Source organism: Eriocheir sinensis, chromosome 24 (genome assembly GCF_024679095.1).
Source record: "Eriocheir sinensis breed Jianghai 21 chromosome 24, ASM2467909v1, whole genome shotgun sequence".
Lineage (NCBI taxonomy): Eukaryota > Metazoa > Arthropoda > Malacostraca > Decapoda > Varunidae > Eriocheir > Eriocheir sinensis.
In genome coordinates, this window is record NC_066532.1 from 3,938,590 (window position 1) to 3,948,212 (window position 9,623).

Here is a 9,623-nt window from a genome sequence, read left to right on the forward strand (position 1 = left end):
CTTTACGCTGTTGCCACTTCTTCCTTGCCTTTCCCGGGGATTTTTACCCTAAATGGCCCCACAAAATATCCCTACTCGAAGATTTCTTCATATAATGTAATGGTAAGGCCCCCCCTCCCCCCTTTAACAGCTCTGGGTACGCCCCTGAATACCTGCTTCATTTCATAGGTATAGTGATTACAGTATAAGGTAGAGTATGCATATATTTAGTTATGTATAAGTCTGAACAAAACCTCAGAAGTATATAGCCAGATGTGCCATTGTCTTGTGGCTAACCAATAAAAAATTATGAAATTTGATATATATATATATATATATATATATATATATATATATATATATATATATATATATATATATATATATATATATATATATATATATATATATATATACACACGGGACCTAAAACATATCAGTTTTGCCCCCTTGAAAAAATTCTTGCACCTTTGCATACCATTTTTTTTTTTAAGGAGAGAGAGAGAGAGAGAGAGAGAGAGAGAGAGAGAGAGAGAGAGAGAGAGTTCTTTCAATCCCGAAACATTTCTGTAAATAAATCAGCATTTTCCTGGTCAAATTTCCTCTACAAAGGCATTTCTAATTACTAATATCTCGGGGAATATATTATAATTACTACTGCTGCTCCAGGGACTGGCTGTGTCATTTTGGAAATATAATGGTATGGATTGCGGCCCGCAATCCATACCATTATCTTCCCCATCACATGGCAGGGGCCCCGCAATCTCTCTCTCTCTCTCTCTCTCTCGTTCCTGTCTCGGGTCGACCTCACCGGGTCCAGGAGTAATTAATTAAAAGATTTATCCTAATCGTGTTAAGACATATGGGTCATGGCGCTCGGTGACCACCCTCTCCAATACCTCCCTCCCATTTTTTCAAGGAACCCATCTTTTCAGAGAACATTTTGCGAAGTGCATTGAAATTATAGTGACAGACAGTGAAGGTGCAGCGTGCTGGTGGTGCCGAGGGGGCTTGCATGTCTGCCTCGCCCCTGCCGACACGCCGCCCACCCTCCCACCCTGCTGCTGGCAAGGGTGTTCAGCAGTGACAGCGCAGTGTTGGAGCCTCTTCACTCAGGGGAAGCAAGATGCAGGCCCCCCTTCAAGGCTGTGCAGATGCCTCCCCAGCCACCATCTCCCAGTCGAGCAGCAACCACCTATACTCTCATATGCCTCGCCGGCTCAGGATTTATCACATCACTACTAAGCATATCACCTGACCTCCCGGATACTACTCCACTCCTTTCCCCCCAATCAGTTGTCACCTGACCCACTGTCTGACCTGGGAACGATGCCCTGAGACACACCTTGCCCCTATTTGGAAGAGGACCCCCCTAGGCACCTTAAATTAACACTGCCAAGGCACTGCTAAAACTGCCAAGCCTATGTCACTGCACTCCACGTACCCTATACCTTCGCACTTCTATATACTAGGCCCCATATACTATCATCCCAACATTTCCATTTATACTTTAGATCCCCGAACCCAGAACCCCTACCTTTTTTTTTAATGAGGTCCTGTACACCACAAGTAGGTAAATACAATAACTACTACTATTACTACTACTACCAGGGCCGGCCCTAGGCCAATGCAACTGCATCGGGCCCCGCGCCTCTAAGGGCCCCGCGGGGATGACGTCACTCATACGTTATGAGGTCTGTACACCGGTGTAACACTTGCTCTTCAGCGAGGGAAGGGGAGGTGAGGAGGGATGAGAAGGGAGGAATGGAGGGAGGGGATGAGAAGGGAGGAGAGGAGAGAATATTATATAGGTGGTGTGGAGTTTACATAGATTTACATAGAAAATCAAACCACACAGACGGTCCCATGGTCCAGACAATGTGGTCTGTCCTTAAACCTAAGTGATTCTATAATTATTAATCAGATGGCTCCAAAACGTTGCATTTCAACTCTAGTTATTATTAAGTTCAAGGAAGTGACGGTCGAGCTTGTTTTTAAAGGAGTCAGTCGTGTTACACTGGACTCATTACTATCTCATACTATCATATGAGACGGGAGGAAAGGGGCCGGGGATCGAGGAGGGAGGGATGACAAGGGAGGAGGAGGTGACAACTACATTGGCAACATTTCTCATTTACATACCTCAGTTTGTATTGTTTTGTATTTGTTTGACTGCACAAAATGGCGGTAAGATGAACTTTTGCATTGGGGCCCGCACCTGCTACGGCCGGCCTACTATTTAGTACCTACTACCAGTACTACACACACACACACACACACACACGCACACACATACCGTTTACTCATAAATATAGGTATAATGAGACCTGGAATGCCCTCGTAAAGAAAATATAGTTCAAGCCAAAACTATTCATGGATTTCTCGTATAAACTGAGATTTGGAGACAGGATCATGTCGTATTTATAGCTCACTTCCTGTATCACACACACACACACACACACACACACACACACACACACACACACACACACATGAACACGTTCCCAAAAATGTTACCTAGATAAAGCTCATTCATGTTATACTGGCAAGGGCTGGTGATCGCGAGGCCAGAGCGTGATCAGACCATGGTGAATTACATATGAGACGTAAAATTTCCACAGGGTAAAGTTGTCATAATTTCCTTATCGCACAATCGTAATTCCCTAAAACCGGGTAATATCCTCACATCTGCCAAGACTTCCCGCCGCCGCCACCGTACCCAACCTTCCACTGCGCCCTCCCCACGACCCTTCCCCAACCGAGTCCTGCCATAGCTCTTTTCAAGAATAGTCAGACTTTTCACCCTCCTCCCGTATATATATATAGAGAGAGAGAGTTTGACCATAGTTTGACCTTTTAATCCTGCCTCTGCCTTCCCTGGCCACGCTGCCCCCTATACTGTGTCTTAATTACTGATGCCACTAACGAAGACTAGATCGACTTGCTTAGTGCCAAAGGATGCTTCAAAACTTCATAAGCTACGCCACTACTAATATTTCGACCAAGTTTATGTTTTATTCCCTGTGGGGGTATTACTGTAGCGGTACATTCTAACAGTACGCCTCCTTTTAAGGCATTACGTAAGTCAAGTTTATTATGCAACAAGTCCCCTGGTCGTATCTTGAGCGTCTGGACAGCCAGACAGCCATGCAGCCTTGGGGGTGAGGGAAAGGGAACTCGCACAAATTGGTCTTTGTTCCCTTCAGCGGTCAACCATCTTTTTATATCAGCGTAGTATTGGGTTGGTCAAGTGTTTATTTACTGGTAACACTTGCAATGTAAATAATGCGTAAGTTGCAGTGGTTAAGAGTAAATACCTTTAAGGTAATTTACTAATTTTACCCTTTAAAATGTTTTATATTCTTTTCTATTAAGTAATAACCTTTTTTATAATAATAATAATAAAAATGATAATAATAATAATAATAATAATAATAATAATAATAATAATAATAATAATATATAATAATTAGAAAATAGGAGTGCAGATAAATATATAATGCTGGGATACGTCATACTAATTCTAATGAATAAATTACAATTTCATAATCAATCAATCAATTTAACTCTCTCTCTCTCTCTCTCTCTCTCTCTCTCTCTCTCTCTCTCTCTCTCTCTCTCTCTCTAGGCCTTCTGTTTGTATAGGTTGTGTACAAAGTTTTTATACATAGCTATATATATATATATATATATATATATATATATATATATATATATATATATATATATATATATATATATATATATATATATCCACTCGCACCGTTTAGCTCTACATACACAAAGCATTTAGAATCCTCTCTGACAAAAGGGATGATGGAGTTCTAAGTCTCTCCTATTATTCTTATCACTTTCACAAAAATGATGAATCCAACGCAATGCATTCTACAAGGCATAACTCACATAATTTTGCTGCCTCGAGGGTTCAGTGACACAGAGCCAGACAGACGCCAGCCTGCTGATATCAAGGTCTCGAGTCCAGTGCCACCACGGCCCTCCTGCTGATTCACGGCGCCTTATCAAGAGTGGCCCACACGCACAAACAAGAAACGCCAAGAATCGATACGAGAATCTGTCGTAGTGGCCGGAGGAATGTAGGATTGATTGATTGATTGATGGGTTAATTACTGTTGTAAAGGGGCATAACAATGGAGAAGGGAGGAACATATGCTATTCCCAAACAATACAGTGCGGTTTGCAGTAAAGGGGTAGTTACACTGATGTGGCGATGAGAATGCACCTTTACTTTTTTCTGGTTGTCCTAGCTCTCTATATAGCCCTGATTACCTATATTTGTCTTGACGGCTTTTACCTACGTGTGTTCATAATCCAATTAAGGGGACGCCCACGTAACTCATGACTAAGGCAAGTCGATCGATCCTGCCAAGAGGGACTTGAAATGGACAGGGTGTAGCTGCAAGAGTGTTTGCTCGGGGAATCGAGCCGTCGGAGTGTATGGGGCGAGTGAGTGGAGCGATGCGTCCCCGGGTGTATGCTCCCATCAGTTAGTTATTTACCGTTGTCTTAATTTTTACTGACTACTCGTTCCGCCGCAGTGTTACATACCGTACTATCTTTCAAGGCTCGTTTACACGGGGCAAGTAGAGAGGCAAGGCAAGTGTGCAAGTAACTTGTTACAAGTTGCTTGCCGTGTGTAAACATATACTTGCCAAAAAAATGGCAAGTCAAATAAGAGGCAAGATGGCAGGCAAGCTGCCACGCAAGGCAAGTGAATAGCCAGCAGTTCTATCGAGTCAACTTAATTTGCTTCACCTCCGCCCACCAGTGGCAAGCTACTTGCCACTGACTTGCCTTGTGTGAACACATACTTGCATGGTCGTCTTCCTCACCAGCAGCTCTGTTGCATTACTACAGGTTATATTGTGGAGACCACACACAATTTGTTTATTGTTAATTGTTGTGTTTTATATTCGCAGACATGCCTGCAAGGTGGAAGACATACGATGTTATATAAAGAGCATGAGTGTCTGTGGAACATGCATAATGAAATATATCTAAACAAACAGGCACGACAGAGTGCTCTGAATGACATATGTGTGAAAATGGAAATGGAAAACTTTGGGATAAATGACGCAAAGATGAAAATTAAAAGTTTAAGAGCAACTTTTCAGCAAGAACAGAATAAAGTGGAACAGTCAGAACGATCAGGTGCTGGCACTCAAGATGACGTAATATAATAATTGATATGATACTGATATTATTTGACATAATATGAAAATGGCTGCTTATATGCATCTCTTGCATGGTGATTACTACCAACACGAGTTACACTACGTAGTCCTGTAGTTTAAATTGTGACCTCCAAGTTCCATGAATTCTTTCACCTGTGGTAGTATCATCTACAATTCCACATCTACACAACCATGTGGTAAATACTCGCGACATGCATTGCATCTCAGCCAGTTATGTAATGTACATGCTGCACGAACTACCTTGTCTACTGTATCAACAGTAGACACGCAATATAGGTCTTTCAAATACTCGGAATCGACTAACTAAAATCCCAAATAATGGCATTTTCCATAGTTTGCCTACCTCTAGACGATTTTTTTTTTTTTGTTTTTTGTTTTTTTTTGTTGGGGATATACCCCAATGAAGGAAGACGGTGCATGCCGCGCAACCCCCCAGACGGCTGGTAGAGATATACCCAATTCTTTCAAGGAGGAGGAAGACAGTCTATAGTTAAAGATTTTTTCTTCATAGCTTAAATTCGTTCCTGAGTAAGGCTTCATCAAAAAAGGTTTGAGCGGGAAAACATCATCCCCTACAATGAACCTCCATTTGGAAGCATGTTGTTTTGTAGCCTTTGAAACAGAGAACACCTTTGAAAAACCCTCCATCAGATACAGATCCATTACATCCAATATCAGTATGTGTATCTAAAACAGTAGTCATCATCAACTATAAGGCCATCAAAATAATGCTGTTGCTTTTCTTGTAATTGTAGGTGCTGCCACAGTTACGTGGGGCTCGAATTTCAATATGCTTGCCATCCAATGCTCCATAACAATTTGGAAGGTTCCATTTATCACTAAAATAACTTTCTGTGTCTCTCCATGCCTCTTTTGTCTCCTGTGGCCTACCTGTAAAGCAGGCAGAGTGCATAGCTTCATATTAATTATATCATTGTTAATTTGTAGGGTACATAAGAACTATATAAATATCACACTTTTGTGCATTTCAGGGTACAGCAGCTGATAGACCATGCAGAGGGAGATGACCATGTTAATGAAACCGATGTAGAAGGTGATTCTACCCAACATTTTCCACAATCTGAGAACACTGAGGGGAAGTCAACTCCAGCAGTATCTATGCAGAAAAAAAGCTCAAGGAAACGAATGACTGAAGTAACAGCAGCCATAAAGGAGCTTAAAGAACTAAATAAAACCATCAATATTCCAAAACTAGTCGATGAGGAGTGTGAAGCATTTGGAAAACACGTTGCAATTCAGTTACGAAAACTACACCCTGAACACTGCATTTTGGCTCAAGAGGAAATGCAACGGGTATTGACAAAGTACAGGCTTGCAGCACTCTCATCCAATAATTCATGTTGACTGATCTGCGTGACTCCCCCCCCGAGTCTTTTGTTGCACACGACTTTCGATCTACGAGATCTATCTAGTTCACGCCCATGCTGTCGAGCTTCCTAATTAGGAATCACCTAATGCAATATAGAAGCCACATGGTCGGCGGGACCACTATAAAAGCCTTGCTCCATTCGGTATAAACCAAGGAAACTTTAAAACCCTGCGGGACTGTTTATGTGGTTTCTGAAATGCATATCTACAGTAGAAAACTTAAGTTTTTAAAGGGAAGCTTTATAAATTTTATAGCCAAGTGAGTGCAGCGACGCGACGCGCCTCCTGACGTGTTTTTGGCAACGGACAGCCCCGATTGGCGATACGGGGCGGTCGGGAGCAGTCCGGAACCCAAATCGTGGCAGTGTGCAGCTTGCTTTCCTCCAAAAAAAGGTGCATATATAATTATGTCTACCTGGAAGACACGAAGACACGCACGAGTCACCAAGCAGGTCAAGTCCCCGAGACGCCGCTCAGTCAGTCCGTGCGGCCGGTCGCACGTTCAGTCAGCAGTGTCGTCCGGTACGGCGGTGGTGGGCGGTGGTGGGCGTGTGTCAATTGTTAACCATCTTTGCCGCCCGGCCAAGGGCGACTTGACTCGGTTCACACCGGCTCTGACCCGTTAGTTGGTTAACTCATATATCAATTTCGCCTTTTAATGAAATGCATAAATATGGCCTGATTCATTAATCAATCAAAATGTGTTCTACTGTAAAGTTTTCACTGATCATCTAGTATTCTAATACAAAAATCAGGAATGACTTTCATATTGACTGAAAAAAATGAGGTAACAAATATATAGTGATAATAGCCCATTACTTTTTGCTTCTCTCAAAGGGTTTCTACAGCATGAAAAACTCAATTAATGCACAGCACAATCTATTAGTCAAAAAGGGTATATTACGCTAAGCTAGGGAAGCATTATGTCGCCTCAACCATCCCATGACGCCAGCTCCTCAGGGTCGACCTCTGGCCCGGTAGCGTGCCACACGTCCGTACAGTCGGGTTGGCGTTCACGGATTATGCTAGTGATGGGCCTCGATTTAGTGTCACGAAGTAATTAATCGTCAATTTGACACAAAGTTATCCAAGCGACACTTGTACCAAATCAGTGAACCCTACGGACACTTGCCCACCCAGCCTTGTCATTACGCCGCGAATTTTGGAAAATCGACCGCTCTGGTGCGAATCGCCATAACTCCCTTATTTCTGGGGCTACAGTAAAGTTTTTGATATCAATCGACGGCAAAATGAGAGGGCTATATTTTTTAATTAGCAACCGGGCTCGAAAACCGACTCGAAAGGGTAAAAAATCGAATAAATTCGAAAAAAACGACTCTGAAAAAATCTATTTTTGAGTTCCCAACCTTGAAACCCACTCATTTTTTGAGAATTTCAAAAACCTTATTTAACATATGATTTAGCCCTGCAAATGTGATTTCCAATATGGTGCATAACATTTCCCTACTCCCAGTAGTTTCGTCGCTGGAGCTCGAAACGTAAACCCTGTCGAGAGCGATTTTGACGAACTCCAGACACTTTGCCGTTTTTGTCTAGTGTGGCCTTGCTATTGCCTCTAGAAGGCTGTAATTTGGTATGTAGCCCTTTCTTGGCAATGTAGTTTGACCAACTCGAAGGATGTTTTGATAGCTCAATTACAAGTTCGTCGTCGAGCCGTCACAAAATAGCCTGTTTTCGGCCCTTTTGCCTCGATTTGGACACGTCCTAAATTTTTGCTTATAACATTTTTATTTATTTTGTGTTTTCCAATTTTTTTTCTGATTATCAATCTGTATTAAAAGAGCTTTCATTTGCCACCAAGCACGCCTTCCTAGCTTCAGTACTTTTCGCTCGAGCTCGACCAGAAGTCGCGACGAACATTCACCGAATCTGACTCATTTCACGCGCCGCGACGAAAAACCTTCCTGACTCCACAAAAATTAATATATCTGCATAAAAATTCATATATGAACACTTCAATATGTTGACTAACTTGTATTAAAACCATTTTAAGATATCAAAATAAAAAAGTCATAGATCACTTAACCTGACCTAGCTCGACTATAATTTTCTAACTTAACTCAGACTGACTCGCCGCTAGTGCCAAAGTATGATATGCTATAATATAGACTGTAGAACAAGAGTTAAGACGAGTAAAACATGAGTGTTAACGAGCAAAAGAAGAGTCTAAACGAGTAAAACAGGAGTGTAAACGAGTATAAACGAGTAAAACAAGAGTGTAAACAAGTAAAACATGATTAAATGAACAAAAAAAAGTGAAAACGAGTAAAACAAGAATAAAACGAGTAAAACAAGAGTGAAAACGAGTAAAACAAGAATAAAACGAGTAAAACAAGAGTGAAAACGAGTAAAACAAAAATAAAACGAGTATAACAAGAGTGAAAACGAGTAAAACAAAAATAAAACGAGTAAAACAAGAGTGAAAACGAGTAAAACAAGAATAAAACGAGTAAAACAAGAGTGAAAACGAGTAAAACAAAAATAAAACGAGTAAAACAAGAGTGAAAACGAGTAAAACAAGAATAAAACGAGTAAAACAAGAGTGAAAACGAGTAAAACAAAAATAAAACTAGTAAAACAAGAGTAAAAACGAGTAAAACAAAAATAAAACTAGTAAAACAAGAGTAAAAACGAGTAAAACAAAAATAAAACTAGTAAAACAAGAGTAAAAACGAGTAAAACAAAAATAAAACGAGTAAAACAAGAATAAATCGAGTAAAACGAGAAAGCAAATCATGAAAAACGAGCATATACGAGTAAGAATAGGTGTATACATATAAAACAAGAATGCAAACGAGTAAAACAGGAGTGTAAACCAGTAAAACAAAAATAAAACGAGTAAAACAGGAATGAAACACAAATAAAATGAGTAAAACAAGACTGAAAACGAGTAAAACAAGAGCAAAACAAAAATAACTCGAGTAAAACAAGAGTAAAACGAGTTAAACAAGAGTGGAAAACAGTAAAATAAGAGTAAAACGAGTTAAACAAGAGTGGAAAACAGTAAAATAAGAGTAAAAC